This window comes from Entelurus aequoreus, linkage group LG13, assembly GCF_033978785.1.
Source record: "Entelurus aequoreus isolate RoL-2023_Sb linkage group LG13, RoL_Eaeq_v1.1, whole genome shotgun sequence".
Taxonomy (NCBI): domain Eukaryota; kingdom Metazoa; phylum Chordata; class Actinopteri; order Syngnathiformes; family Syngnathidae; genus Entelurus; species Entelurus aequoreus.
Window position 1 is genome coordinate 69,418,505 of NC_084743.1, and position 15,154 is coordinate 69,433,658.

Consider the following 15,154-nt stretch of genomic DNA (forward strand, 5'->3'; position numbering starts at 1 on the left):
ATTACTGTAACGCATTATTTTCGGGTCTCCCTATGTCTAGCATTAAAAGACTACAGTTGGTACAAAATGCGGCTGCTAGACTTTTGACAAGAACAAGAAAGTTTGATCATATTACGCCTGCACTGGCTCACCTGCACTGGCTTCCTGTGCACTTAAGATGTGACTTTAAGGTTTTACTACTTTCGTATAAAATACTACACGGTCTAGCTCGATCCTATCTTTCTGATTGTATTGTACCACATGTCCCAGCAAGAAATCTGCGTTCAAAGAACTCCGGCTTATTAGTGATTCCCAGAGTCCAAAAAAAGTCTGCGGGGGCTATTGAGCGTTTTCTATTCGGGCTCCAGTACTCTGGAATGTCCTTCCGGTAAGTAACAGTTAGAGATGCTACCTCAGTAGAAGCATTTATGTCCCATCTTAAAACTCATTTAAATAGACTCCCTTTTAGATCAGTTGATCTAGTGGCCTAGTGGTTAGAGCCTCTGCCCTGAGATCGGTAGGTTGTGAGTTCATACCAAAGTCTATAAAAATGGGTGACTGCAAAATGCTAGCAAAAAACGTTTTTGTATTCTTATTTTTCTTACATATGAATTAAAAAAAAAAAAGATCAGGTTCACAATAGTATTTCAATTCGGGGGGCGCGTGACAAGTCTGTCCCCGAGGAGGCATGACAAATAATGGAGAACCATTGATATGCAGTATAATATATTGCCAAAGCATCGACATTTACTGCACATTAGTTAATGATGAAAACCGAGAGGAAATTAATTTATTACTTGAATCAAAAAGCTCTTTGCCAAGAAATTGTGTGCCGGTTTGATGATGAATAACATTTCACTCTGGAAAAAAAAAAAGTACTTGCTTTTTGGGCCACAACCCATACGTTTGTAAAACCCTGCTTTAGTCCCATCTATACTTATTTGGAACACAGTGTTGTGTGTCATCAATTTCCGAGAGAATCAACTCTTTTTTTTTTCCAAAGCGTTTTCTTCACTGTTGGCCAAAAGGTGGCTGTGGTCTGGCAGAGGTAAGCCGAGAGGGACTTGGACCAAACGCGCACCCATCCCAGCATCCCCAGGGTGACTGATGGGAGAAGGACCCGGCAGTGGCGGATGGAAATCACTGCCCATCCTCCCTCTGGTGCTGGTGATGGATGGGTGGGGTGGGCTGGTCCAGCTCAGCCTGTGTTGTGACAGGCAGCAGATGTACTCCAATAATGTTTATTGGGGGGGCTTCATCTTTTGATGACACACACCTGTTTCCAGTCAAACAGGCCCAGAGAGGCCATTTATCCAGTAAGCTCTGGGTGGCCGCACAGCATCACCGCATCAGACCTTTTCATTGTACTGCGCAAAAGTATTTTGCCACCACCAGAATGACCATATATGTCACTGTGAACACATGTGGGGACAAAAATACTTCTTCATTTAAAATAATAGGTGGTGTTGTCATGGCTTTAGGATGCATGGTTTTATTAAAACAATAGAAAGTAAAGCCACCTAGACGAAAAGTTGTGTGATCATTTTTCAAATGTTTAAATGTCTGAATAAACACTCTACGCAGTTGTTTAAAGGGTTGTTAAGGACTTGTGTGGACCATATGACTATGGAAACCAGCCACTTCAGTAGCTAATCATCAACATGGTCATTTGTGCTCTGCAGGTTTAAAATCGGCCCTAGTGTGTGAATGTGAGTGTGAATGTTGTCTGTCTATCTGTGTTGGCCCTGCAATGAGGTGGCGACTTGTCCAGGGTGTACCCCGCCTTCCGCCCGATTGTAGCTGAGATAGGCTCCAGCGCCCCCCGCGACCCCGAAGGGAATAAGCGGTAGAAAATGGATGGATGGATGGATGTTTTCCTTGTTCTACTTTGATGGACTGAATTACCTAATGCAGGGGTCGGCAACCCAAAATGTTGAAAGAGCCATATTGGACCAAAAAAACAAAAACAAATCTGTCTGGAGCCGCAAAAAATTAAAAGCCATATTAAATGTGTCATGAGATATACATTTAATTAAGAGGACTTAAAGGAAACTAAATTAGCTCAAACATAGCTACAAATTAGGCATAATGATGCAATATGTACATATAGCTAGCCTAAATAGCATGTTTGCATCGATTAGCTTGCAGTCATGCAGTGACCAAATATGTCTGATTAGCACTTCACACAAGTCAATAACATCAACAAAACTCACCTTTGTGCACTCAAGTACAACGTTAAAAGTGTGGTGGACAAAATGAGACAGAAAAAGAAGTGGCATAAAACACGTCCTAGAAAGTCGGAGAAAGTTATGCATGTAAACAGACTATACGGTGAGTTCAAGGACCGCCAAAATAAGTAGGACAAAACGGCGCTCGCCAAATACTTGAATCAGTGAAGCATATTTAATATAAACAGTGTGATTTATAACAATTACGGAGGTTTGTGTCATGTTTGTCCTCCTACAGAAACCATACTAAAACAAAAAAATTGATTTTTTTCCCCTCATCTTTTTCCATTCTTCATACATTTTTGAAAAATCTCCAGAGAGCCACTAGGGCGGCGCTAAAGAGCCGCATGCGGCTCTAGAGCCGCGGGTTGCCGACCCCCGACCTAATGGATGTGATTCTACTTTGTTTCTGCTTAAACTTTTATTCAGCAGTGAGTCATGTTCTTTGTAGTTCAGTTTAGCAACATTGCAGACGCATCCATTCAAAAGCTCAGAGACACAATTGCTAATTTAGCATTGCTTCGAACGTCGTCATTTACAGTCGTATTTCTAAAACGACCATACTAATTAGTTGTTGTTTTTTTTAACAAATCATATTGTTGACATATCTGCTGTACACATTTATTTCACTAAAGAGAAGTGTGGGATACCTTGTTGCCTTATTTGTATTTGACTTTATTAAATGGATATATTTAGTGTTTGGCGCAGCCGGACCGAGCAGGAGGGGATAGAAAGAAGAAAAAGAAGAAGACAAACAGGGAAATTGCAGGGACAAGAGGACAAAGAGAGAGACAGCTGCAACAACAAAAAACAACAACAACCAAACTACATCTGCAAATATCATATGATGCCAAAAAATTATAATTAAGAACAGATTAGTGAAGTAGTGAGTAATAACACAGTAATGACAATGAATATCATTGCACTATAAATGAAACAATAAAAATACCAATATAAATAATTACTAATATTTAGTTTTATATTGGCTTCAGTCCTATAGGATATATGAAACACTTTTCTTTCTTTATCAATGAAATTTTTTACCTTTTCATATAAACTTTGTAAATTATCTGGAATATAAAAACATGATTATTGACCATATTGGATTCAACTGGAATGTAGTTGTCAATGTAGTCTGTGTTCATTATTTCTTAATATCTTTTATAAAAAGGTACTTGAACTACATTTTTGTTGGTTGTGTCTTTATCTATCTATCTATATATCTATCTATCTATCTATCTATCTATATATATATATATAGGGGCGGCGTGGCGAAGTTGGTAAAGTGGCCGTGCCAGCAATCGGAGGGTTGCTGGTTACTGGGGTTCAATCCCCACCTTCTACCATCCTAGTCACGTCCGTTGTGTCCTTGGGCAAGACACTTCACCCTTGCTCCTGATGGCTGCTGGTTAGCGCCTTGCATGGCAGCTCCCGCCATCAGTGTGTGAATGTGTGTGTGAATGGATGAATGTGGAAATACTGTCAAAGTGCTTTGAGTACCTTGAAGGTAGAAAAGCGCTATACAAGTATAACCCATTTATTATTTATTCATCATTTATTTATCATATATATATATATATATATATATATATATATATATATATATATATATATATATATATATATATATATATATATATATAGATATACATACATGTATATATATATATATATATATATATATATATATATATATATATATATATATATATATATATATATATATATATATATATATATATATATATATATATATATATATATATATATATATATATATACACACACACACGCACACACACACACACACACATTAGGGATGTAAATCTCTTTGTAATGGACAATTCGATTCACACCACGATACATAGTTACGATGCAATTCAAAAACGATTCATTGTTGAAACAGAATGATTTGATACAATTCTATTTAGTGTAGGAACGATTCATTAAAATTCGATAAGGTGTATGAATAATAATGGTTAACATTTGCTGGACACTTTCTTTTTCACAGCACAAACAAACAAAAGCATTCCTTCCTGTGCATACACTCCTCCTCATGTTAGAGGATAAATAGTTAGGACCTTGGCACCAAGTGCTCAGATTAGACCTGTCAAAGCTAAGTCTATGAGCATGAACTGATGAAAACTACTCGGATGAGGCACAGGCACATTCATCTTCAAATATATGTACAAAAAAACACATTCTATAAATGCGACATGCTTCCAGTATTTTCAAAATTTTAAAACTAAATATATCCCCTAAGATTTTCTATAAAGTAAAAAGGCAAAAATGTCAAATATATTTATTTTCCACGATTCAAGTTAGTGTCGTCACAGACGCCAACAGGTTCTAGCCAATAGCTTGACTGGGGGCCCGGACTTCTGGGACAAGGATGGGAAGTGACGTTATTGTAGAGTTAAAAGGTTGTTTTGAATGGTGCTGGATAAGAGAGCAAGACGCTGGGATTGAGCCCGTTGTACAATAATGTTGCATTTTGTGAAAGAAAGAAAGACAACCTGGGAATATGTCTGAGCCTGGATGTTACAATACTGACGGATGGCACAGCACGGAGACGGTCCGCGGTGTTGACGTTAAATATATTGCGGGTAACTATTTGGCAGGCAGCCGTGACTCTCACGTTGTTTTAATGATAAACTGTCTACTGAAATGCTAGGCTCGCGCGACACCCGGTCCATGTCCCCTTGGCAATATTTTCCGCAAATTTAAAATACATTTTCCCTGTTATGCGGATGACACCCAGCTCTACGTCTCAACCAAACCAACTGCTTCTCTTCCTCCTTCCTCTCTTACAGATTGCCTCAGTGAACTCAAGCAGTGATTCTCATCCAATTTCCTTCAACTCAATAGTAAAAAAAACGAAATCTTACTTACGTACAAAATCCCTTCTCGCCAAAACCAACAGCTTGTCCGTTACTCTCTGCAATTCCTCTGTCTCACCCTCCTCCCAAATCAATCAATCAATCAATCAATGTTTTTTTATATAGTCCTAAATCACAAGTGTCTCAAAGGGCTGCACAAGCCACAACGACATCCTCGGTACAGAGCCCACAAGTCAAGAGTCTCACACTCTCCTTTCAAGCCCACATAAACAACATTACCCGGTCTGCTTACTTTCATCTACGAAACATTAATCGACTTCGCCCATCCCTTACCCCACATACTGCTGCCATACTAGTCCATAGCCTGGTCACCTGTCGCCTGGACTACTGCAACTCTCTCCTGTTTGGTCTCCCTCACAAGTCACTTCACAAACTTCAGCTTCTCCAGAACTCTGCAGCCCGGATAATCACCAGAACCCCTTCAATCCAGCACATTAGTCCTGTTCTGCAGCAACTCCGCTGGCCACCCATCAAACACCGTATCCACTTTAAAATAATTCTCCTCACTTTCAAAGCTATCCATAAGCTATCTCCGTCATATCTCTCTGACCTGCTCCATGTTGCCACGCCCTCACGTTCCCTAAGATCCTCTTCATCCATCCGTCTCACTGTCCCCTTATTTAAACTGTCCACCGTGGGTGCCCGAGCTTTCAGCCGCTCAGCCCCTCATCTTTGGAACTCATTACCACCAGACCTTCATAACTTAGACTCAATATCCCTCTTCAAATCAAGACTCAAAACCCACCTATTCCTGACTGCATACATATGTGTGTGCATATATATATATACACTACCGTTCAAAAGTTTGGGGTCACATTGAAATGTCCTTATTTTTGAAGGAAAAGCCCTGTACTTTTCAATGAAGATAACTTTAAACTAGTATTAACTTTAAAGAAATACACTCTATACATTGCTAATGTGGTAAATGACTTTTCTAGCTGCAAATGTCTGGTTTTGGTGCAATATCTACATAGGTGTAAAGAGGCCCATTTCCAGCAACTATCACTCCACTGTTCTAATGGTACAATGTGTTTGCTCATTGGCTCAGAAGGCTAATTGATGATTAGAAAACCCGTGTGCAATCATGTTCACACATCTGAAAACAGTTTAGCTCGTTACAGAAGCTACAAAACTGACCTTCCTTTGAGCAGATTGAGTTTCTGGAGCATCACATTTGTGGGGTCAATTAAACGCTCAAAATGGCCAGAAAAAGAGAACTTTCATCTGAAACTCGACAGTCTATTCTTGTTCTTAGAAATGAAGGCTATTCCACAAAATTGTTTGGGTGACCCCAAACTTTTGAACGGTAGTGTATATACACACACACACACACACACACACACACACACACACACACACACACACACACACACACACACACACACACACACACACACACACACACACACACACACACACACACACACACACACACACACACACACACACACACACACTCTCATAGCCAAGAGTAATACAATAAACCCTCGTTAATTAGTTCTGGGCCTGGCCGTGGTAAATTAATTTTCGAAAATTACAAATTAGTAATTATAAATGGAATATATCCACAGCTAAAGCATGAAAAAACTGTTTACAACTTTTTAAAATCTGTTTTTAACATTAAAATAGCCCTCTAGACATGTAGTAACACCCACATAGTCACCTTTACAAGCCGCAAACTTCGAAGCACGATGTAACAAGGGATGACCGTATTGCAATACTTACTAGACTGCAGTCAGCCCCTAGCCTGTTACAAGAGTAACATTAAAGGCCAAAATGGGCCACAAACAAAATCTTGGTTTGGGCCACAAAAAGCTTAGCCATGCTTGCTAATTTTTCCTTTACTTTTCTATTAAAACATCTGAAAACCTTCACCAAATATCTGTGCTAGAAAGAAAGGGAATAGTGTCATAAGCCTCTCAGAGGAGAGTTAGAGTGCAGGAAACAGATGAAATAGCCCATAAAAAGGTAAGATCCAATCATGGGTACTTTTTCGTTATAATTAGGCATGCACCACTTCTTGCAAGGAGATTCTATCATTCTTACAGTGTAAGTCGCACGTCCCAGTGATCATTTCTATCCAAAAGTGTTTCAACTCCAGTCGATGGGGCTGACGGCCGAGATAAAAGAGTGAGGGTGAAATAATTACAAAGCATTAGGCATAATTTAATCGGTTGTTGCCAAGAAAAATTAATGTTTACTAAAAATAAGATCACAGAAGTCTCCCACAGTCCGTGATCAAGATATGTGTGTGATGCAATAACATTTTGAGCTTTGATTATATTGATGAATGTTCTTTGTTGCAATAGTTCTTTTTTTTGTTTGAAAATCTCTCAGCTGCTTTGCCTCTGCTTTTTTTTTGTTTTGTTTGAAATTCTCTAAGCTGTTTTGCCTCTGTAGAAAGAAATCAGCAGCAGCGAGCAGCTGCCAGCGCACGTACATGAGAGCACAGAGAGTACTGTACTCTACGGGTGTCCTGATCCGATAGATATTGAATATCTGTCTGATATCAGCACACACACACACAAAAACAAGTATCGCATAATATCGGCTTGCATCTAAATGTCTGATCCAAGCAGTCCTGCAGTGTGTATACTTGTGCAAAGCTGGACATCCAGTTAACATCTAAATGTCCTCCAATAAGCACACAAGGTAAGTCTTTTCTTGTATTTTAGTGAAGTCATTTGCAAAAGGTAAACATGGTAGACTATAGGCTATGAGGAGCATCTATACAACAGCTATGCACACAAACTAGACATACGTAATATGTGTCCTTAATTGAACAATATTGCAGTCTAAAACACGACATTTGTCGAAGTATGAAATAATAACATGACATTTGTCAATATAAAAGTATGAAATAATTATAGTTACATAATACTGACATATGCAAGGTCTCCAAAGCAGAAACATATTAGACAGTATTGAGTAACAAATGTGTCCGCATCATTCAACTCACTGTGCCATGCCATTAATCTAATTCATTATTGTGACCACTTACCAAAAAACTAATTAAAACTCCACTTCAAAAGAATACATCTGTCATAAGGTTAGTGTTTTTTGTACCTAGCATTGTTCTATTAATAATTTCAATTGATCAAGTCTTTTCTAACATTCCACACTTCAAGTACCGTAATTTCCGGACTATAAGCCACTACTTTTTCCCCTCGTTCTGGTCCCTGCGGCTTATACAACGGTGCGGCTTATTTACGGCCTGTTCTTCTCCGACACCGACGAAGAGGATTTCGGTGGTTTTAGTACGCAGGAGGAAGACGATGACACAATGATTAAAGACTGACTTTTTATATACCGGTAGGCTGGTTATTTTGATAACGCACAGGCGAGCACTTTGTATTACTTTGCACCGTTGTATTATTTGTACTCTGCACGAATGCTGTTCGCCATGTCAAAGATGTGAAAGTTTGATTGAATGATTGAAAGATTTATTGTTAATAAATGGGACGCTTTGCGTTCCCAAACAGTCATCTCTGTCCCGACAATCCCCTCCGTGGTAGCAGGAACCCCTATATACTACGCTAATTACACATCAAAACCCTGCGGCTTATAGTCGGGTGCGGCTTATATATGGAGCAATCTGTATTTTCCCCTAAATTTAGCTGGTGCGGCTTATAGTCAGGTGCGGCTTATAGTCCGGAAATTACGGTATGTACTTTGATTTGGGCTGATATTGTATCGGATTACAATCGGTATAGGCCAATATTCAAGCCGTTGTATCTGGATACAAAAGCTCCTCTTTCAGCTGCTGTGTGATGTATACCTGCAACAATTAAGGAGATGGCCTTAAATCATATTTTTAAAAATATATTCTGGAACAGGGAAAGCACGTGTGCCTCACATTATGAAGGTCCTGGGTTCGATACTGGGCTCGGGATGTTTCTGTGGGGAGTTTGCATGTTCTCTCTGTCATACTTGCCAACCCTCCCGTTTTTAGCGGGAGAATCCCGGTATTCAGCGCCTCTCCCGACAACCTCCCGGCAGAGATTTTCTCCCGAAAAACTCCCGGTATTCAGCCGGAGCTGGAGGCCACGCCCCCTCCAGCTCAATGCGGACCTGAGTGGGGACAGCCGTTCTCACGTCCGCTTTCCCAGCAGCTTGCCTGCCCAATGACGTCATAACATCTACGGCTTTTAGAGACTAGAGTGCACAACAAGGAGAGAGAGTTCTTGGTTTCTTATGTGGGTTTATTGTTAGGCAGTTTCATTAACGTTCTCCCAGCGCGGTAACAACACACAACAGCAGTCACGTTTAGTCTACCGTAAAGCAGTTCGTCTGCCGTAAACAGCAATGTTGTGACACTCTTAAACAGGACAATACTGCCACCTACTGGATAGCCTGCAGAACACTGAAATTCAAGTATGTCTTTTATTTATATGTATAATAAAATAAAAAATAAAATAAAAATATATACCTAGCTAGAATTCACTGAAAGTCAAGTATTTCATACATATATATATATATATATAATATATATATATATAATATATATATATATATATATATATATATATATATATATATATATATATATATATATATATATATATATATATATATATATATATATATATATATATATATATATATATATATATATATATATATATATTATATATATATATATATATGAAATACTTGATTTGGTGAATTCTAGCTGTAAATATACTCTCCTCTTAACCACGCCCCCCGCCCCAAACACGCCCCCCCTACCACCTCCCGATATTGGAGGTCTCAAGGTTGGCAAGTATGCTCCGTGACTGCATGGGTTCCCTCCGGGTACTCCGGCTTCCTCCCACCTCCAAAGACATGCATCTGGGGATAGGTTGATTGGCAACCCTAAATTGGCCCTAGTGTGTGAGTGTGAGGTGGCGACTTGTCCAGGGTGTACTCCGCCTTCTACCCGAATGCAGCTGAGATAGGCTCCAGCACCCCCCACAACCCCAAAAGGGACAAGCGGTAGAAAATGGATGGACATTCTGGAACATTTGGGCTCAATTCAGAATAATAAAAATTGAAGAATTGCAATTCGAATGTGAATTAATTTTTTTCCACCACCCTTACTGTCAAATTGAAGACCACCTGTTTCACTGTTTTTGCCCCAGAGCCAAAACAAAGCACAAACAGGGCACATAAAATTACAACAATAAAAGCACCAGTGTCACCCACACTTGAACTGGTCTGCTTACCGTCAGGGAAAATGTGAATATGCTCAAAAAATCATCACCCAAACACACTTTACTTTGTGTACCAACAAGTTCCCCCCCCCCCCGCCCACCATATTTCAGGCTACGCCCATTAACGCCACCGGATCAGAATTGGCGTCCCCCTGATACGCCTGAGTCAGCACGTTTGCCAAATTAATCAGCATGAGAGCTGCCAGCTGCGGCGGCCCCTCTGGTGGGCATGATGTATGTTCCTGTGACATGCATGACCGGTGGCAGCAGAAAGTGAGGAGAGGGTTAGAGAGCAGAGAGCATGTACGGATATTAAAGCCATGCCAGATGTCCTATTAGCTGAGTGGCTCCAAGCCCCGGGCAGGGCTGCCCACAGTGTGCCCACCTGTCTGGAAATTGTAAGGGCATAACATGTTGGGGATGGGCGCTTTTCATTTCACTAAAACAGCCTGGACTTAATATACTTCCTAAACTCTTAAAAAGTACACACTGAGTCTTCTTTGTGAAACCGTGACTTAATTGTGGCAATAAGTCATCCCAACGTGTTGATTAAGTGTGAAACAGGTAACACTGGCATCTGAAACACACATTCTTTGTGTAGCCAACGTAATTACATAGGGTCACTTTAATCCGTGCTTTCTGGTTACACACACATATACAGCATCAGCCACCCCTGCAACCCCGAAAGGGACAAGCGGTAGAAAATGGATGGATGGACATACAGCATTTAGTTCTACTCTTCACTATATTAAACAGCACCTGAGCAGGGGCGGTTGGTGGGTTGGTTCAGTGCATTCGGAAAGTATTCACAGCGCTTCTGTTACAGCCTTGTTCCAAAATGGAATACATTCATTTGTGTCCTCAAAAATCTACAAACAATACCCCATAATGACAATGTGAAAAAAAAAAGCTAATTTATTAAAAGTAAAAAACTAAAAAATATATTTTGCTTAATACTTTGTTGATGCACCTTTGGCAACAATTACAGCCTCGAGTCTTATAGACCAGGGGTGTCAAACTCATTTTAGATCAGGGGCCACCTGGAGAAAAATCTACTCCCAAGTGGGCCGGACTGGTAAAATCACGGCACGATAACTTCAAAATAAAGACAACTTCAGATTGATTTCTTTGTTTAAAAATAGAACAAGCACATTCTGAAATTGTACAAATCATAATGTTGTTGGGTTGTTTTTTTTTACACTTACATGTTGCGGTTAGTAGTATTCTATCTTTATTTGTCGTTATTTATATTTTCTGAAGAAATTATGTGATAATGTACATCAGTCAACTCATAGGTGTTAATTTTCAATCTATCAAGATAAAAAATAATATCAAAATCAAATTACAGGATATTATTTATGTAGTTTGCTCATATTCCTCGACTGATGCACTAACATCATGTGGTTTATTTTGAACATATGTAGCATCATCTACAAAGATACAAATAATTTCTATTGCGACATCTAGTGGACACATTTAGAACAACAGTTTCTTTCATTTAAAAATTCCGGCTCATTTTTATACTTAGCAAACTCACCCCGCGGGCCGGATAAAACCTGTTCGCGGGCCTGATCCGGCCCCCGGGCCGTATGTTTGACACAACTGTTATAGACAGAGACATCCGGAATGAAAATGAACAATTCTTATCCAATCTGATGGAGTTTGAGAGGTGCTGCAAAGAGGAATGGGCAAAACTGCCCAAAATATAGGTGTGCCAAGCTTGTGGCATCGTATTCAAAAAGACTTGAGGCTGTAATGGCTGTCAAAAGTGCATCAACAATGTATTAGGCAAAGGCTGTGAATACTGTGATTTTTTTTAATACACTTGCATTAAAAAAATAAAAATAAATACAACTTTTTACATTTTCATAATGAGGTATTGTCCATAGAATTTTGAGGACAAAATGGATTGTATTCCAATTTGAAATAAGGCTGTAACATGCCAAAATGTAGAAAAAGTGAAGCGCATTGAATACTTTCAATACTAACCTCTTAAAAGTAACGTAGAGGCAGTAGCTGTGTAAAGTAGCACGTGACTGTGTCAATGCTGCTAAATTGGTACTAAATCTGGTGACTTTCCAACTTCTCTTCTGAGCTTTTTTCTCCTCAAAAGCAACTAGTGACACATTTTCTGATATTTTTAGAGACACGAAAGCGCATATTACTCACAGGTGGTGAAGTTGACAGTAGCCTCGCGCAGCAGTCCCAGCTGCAGTCAGAGCAGAGAGGCCAGGCTGCAAAAAAATTCAAAGTGGTATATTTAATGTGAAGTAATTGAAGCCTTAAATAGATCAATAATTCATAACATTGATTTTTAATTCATTATTACTTTTTGAAAAAAATTCCCACTAAAATGATTGGGGAATCAAAAGGGTCCCACATATAAAAGTGTTACAAAAAAAAAAAGATTTTTAATTTTTCAATTTCAACACTTAAGTCTCAACTTCAGATCTATCCGCCTATTATACGTTTTTATTTTTCATGTTGTTTTGTGCACTTTTACTTTTTTATATGGCAAACACACAAAAAATGCCCTATTTCCTCAAAAAATATTTCAAATTGGAATTTTTGACATGAATAATTGGAGCATTAAATAGGTCAATACATCATAACAACATTACATTTTGTAATTCATTATTATTTTTGGAGCGATGACAGTTTTAAAGAAAAACAACAACCTGCATGGCAACTTTGTCTTATTAGAGTCTCAACTTATTCTCGTTACATTTCACCTGTTTGCTCTTTTAATCCACTTTTGTATGAGTTTCTTTTTGACAGTATTTTTGGAATGTGCCGAGGGCCATTAAAAAATGAGCTGCGGGACACAAAGGGTCCCCCGGGGCCACACTATGAACACCCCAACAGTGCAGAACTTAATAGTTCAAATGTAATAATATCGTTCATTTGCAGTTCTAATAAAACTTAGCATTTTGTTCAACTCACTTTTTTATCTCCCCCGCAACGTTATTCCTCTCTCCCACAGCGTCCATCGCAGGTGATGACGTCATAGAGACACTTCTGGAATAATGGGTGAGGGCCGACATCCGGGCAACTGAGCTACATACGGGTTCTTCGAGCCATAGCAACCAGACTGGCGTTGAAAACAAACCGTTGCCATTACTCTTTAACCTGTCGACCTACGCTGGTTAAACCCGTCATTCTGCCTCCAAAATGCCGAAAAACTGTGTTGTTTTTGGTTGTGCTAACCACAACTGGAAACAGGGAAAACAAAGGTTGTATTTTGTTCTGCCAAAGCGTGATAAAAGCCCACAGAGACGAGACAAATGGCTCGCAGCTTTACACTGGGAAAACGAGGACGGTTCTCACTGGAGTCCCCCAAAGTCCCGGGTCGTGTGTTCGGATCACTTCGTTTCTGGTAAATATAAGGAACAAAAATCCACCTTCTTAACCACAACTTGGCTATACGTCCGTGCTAATGTTGTACTTGTTGAATTTGTACCTTCTAACGTTCGACAGCTGAAATTGTTGTTGTTCAAAAATAACATGCGGTATATACTATATAGTCTATAGCCTAGCTAGCTATTTTCGAAAACCGGACAACGACAGGATACCAAAGGCAGCTTTAAGATAGACACCACCGGGAAAACGTAAGCCAGGGCGGCCAAAGAACACCTGGCAAAGAACAGTTGAAGGGGAGCTGAAAGAGATGAAGCCTACATGGGGCGAGGCACAGAGATGAGCACAGCAGCAAGATGAATGGCGTCGAGTCGTCGAAGCCTTATTTCCCATTCGGGAAGAAGAGGATTAAGTTAAGTAAGTAATATACTATATAGTCTATAGCCTAGCTAGCTATTTTCGAAAACCGGTTTCATTTAAATTTGCACTTAACAGTTGGGTTTTTAAAAACCAATAAACCCTATAATTTTCATGTTGCCATTCAATACATGTAGCCCTCAAATCTCTCAATATTTTATACACTAACACTTGATCTTGTTGTTGATAACTTCCGCGTCTCTTTCTTAGTAGCGCGCAGGCTAAGCTAACTAGCAAGCTAAGCTAAGCCTGAGAAGCTTTAAAGTTCACTGAGACGAGTCTGACGCAAATAATACATTTTCGTTTTTTCACACGATATGCGAATAAGTAAAAATGCGTAAATGAAGGATTTAACGTCGACTTCCAAGCCACAACGCTCGTTAAATGCTTTTTCTGTCAATGCTGTGTTCGCTGTGAGCTGGTTTGTTTTCAACGAATTCCCGGTTGCTAGGGGATTGGTAGGCGGCAGTGACGTAGGTCCGCCCTCACCCATAGGAAATGTCCTCCTTCCGGAGGAGTTGGCAACACAAATACAACTCCGTCCACAATATTTTCTCTTCTTGCTTTAGTGAAGCTTTCTTTGACATATGTGTATGATGTGGAGACTGTAACATACAGTAAAAAATAAAATAAATGCAGTTACTATCCGAGTGTACAAATGATACAGCTATGCTAACACTAATAGCTAGCTAAACACAGAATAGGCTATCTGCTAATATAACACCGTCTATGTAGTTTGCAAACTTATTCAAAGTAATATTCCAGGGACATTTGTAACTTGTACACGTAGATACTCACATAAACTTGAACTTTCAAAGTGTACACACAGCTTTGTCAGTTTTAGTTTGCGAGCTTGTGCGAGTTGTGGTTGACTGAGAAAAAAACACCAAAGATTGTCTACGTCCGAGAAGAACGCTCACTCTGATGTCCCAAAAACCGGGAAACGACGGTTCATGGAGAAGATGTCTCACTTTGTTGAGTTGAGTTGAGTTGAGTTTGAGTTTATTTCGAACATGCAAGCTTACAACATGATACATCACAATTTCCAGTTTCTCTTTTCAACATGTTCGAAAAGGAGTAG

General features: G+C 39.4%; 1 protein-coding gene across 1 annotated transcript in view; it reads right to left on the reverse strand.

The window, feature by feature from the left end:
- Window positions 1-14,938, reverse strand: part of LOC133663667 (EH domain-containing protein 2-like) — a 92,197-nt gene extending 77,259 nt beyond the window's left edge. The window contains exons 1-2 of the mRNA XM_062068347.1: window positions 14,872-14,938; window positions 12,469-12,533 (exon numbers count right to left, since the gene is read on the reverse strand). The gene's annotated coding sequence lies outside the window, so the exon portion shown is untranslated. The remainder of the gene's footprint in view (window positions 1-12,468; window positions 12,534-14,871) is intronic.
- Window positions 14,939-15,154: the final 216 nt, after the last annotated feature.